Source organism: Charadrius vociferus, unplaced genomic scaffold (assembly GCF_000708025.1).
Source record: "Charadrius vociferus isolate BGI_N301 unplaced genomic scaffold, ASM70802v2 scaffold140, whole genome shotgun sequence".
In the NCBI taxonomy this organism is placed as follows: domain Eukaryota; kingdom Metazoa; phylum Chordata; class Aves; order Charadriiformes; family Charadriidae; genus Charadrius; species Charadrius vociferus.
Window position 1 is genome coordinate 553,407 of NW_009646406.1, and position 1,188 is coordinate 554,594.

The following is a 1,188-nucleotide window of genomic DNA, read 5'->3' on the forward strand; positions in this document are numbered from 1 at the left end:
AAACTTCCTGGAGCTGAGGTAAATGATTGCTAGATCATGAAACAGAGTCACTATGAAAGGGTGATTGTTACAGTCACTTCTGTCGCAGAGTGGCTGTGCTCCGTGTTCCTATGAAATGGTTCTGCCAGCGTAACGCAGAAAGCTTTTTGTGAGAAGGCTGCCTACCAATAAGCACTCTCACAGATTAAGAAAGTCCACATATATCCAACTTCTTCTGGGAAGTCAAGTCTTCTCTGCAGACTACTGGAAGAAGGAGCAGGAACCCAGAAATACAGTGAACTTTTTCTCCAAGAAATACATAAGGGTTTTTTTCTACCATCTTCAACACTCACTCATGGCTTAGTATAATTTCTACTAGTAGGCCAGTTATAAGTCTTTGTTAGAGCTGATGTCTAAGAAACTTACCCACCCATCCGGTCCCCGGTAACTTCTCATGATATAGTATTTCAGACTAACACAAGCAACAATGGGAGCTATTGATCAACACACGTACGTTTTATTTTTAGAGCTTTTAAGGCTGTAAAAGCTAACTGGCACAAGCCAGACATTTAACAAAAGCAGTAGTAGTATTTAGGGTTTTTTGGGGGTAACTGGGGTTAAAGAAAATCCCCTGAGTTCCTCCTGGAAAAAATACACAATATACTTCATGGCCTGCTATATAAAGAAACAGATTAAATTAATACCTTCAAACCAGCATTATTATTAAATCTATCTTAAAACTCACGTTTATGTTCTTAAGCACAGGCCATGGCACACGAGACCACAAATAAAGTTTAGAAGAGAAAAAGACAGATCTACAGCACTGACAACAGTGTTTACCATTTTATGGTAGATTTACTAAACGGAGTAGCTTCTCAAATGTATTAAAAGATGGCTTAACTATCTATCACAGAAATTAAATGTGCAGAAGTTGAAGAATCAGTTTTTCTTAAAGAAAAGGAAAAAAACCAAGTTTGAGTCACAAAGAAATCTAAATTAGGTAGGAAAAAATCATTGGTTGCTATGTTCAGCAGATCGATCTGGTATCAGCATCAGAATAACTTCAACATAACTCAAAAAAATAATAAAATAAAAAACCCCACACAAACAAACCAATCCACCACAGTGACCTGTCACACCCAAACGGTCTTCAGCGCAGGTGATGTATTTTTCTTTGGGTATGCAGCTCCTGTTAGAGCATACATCCCT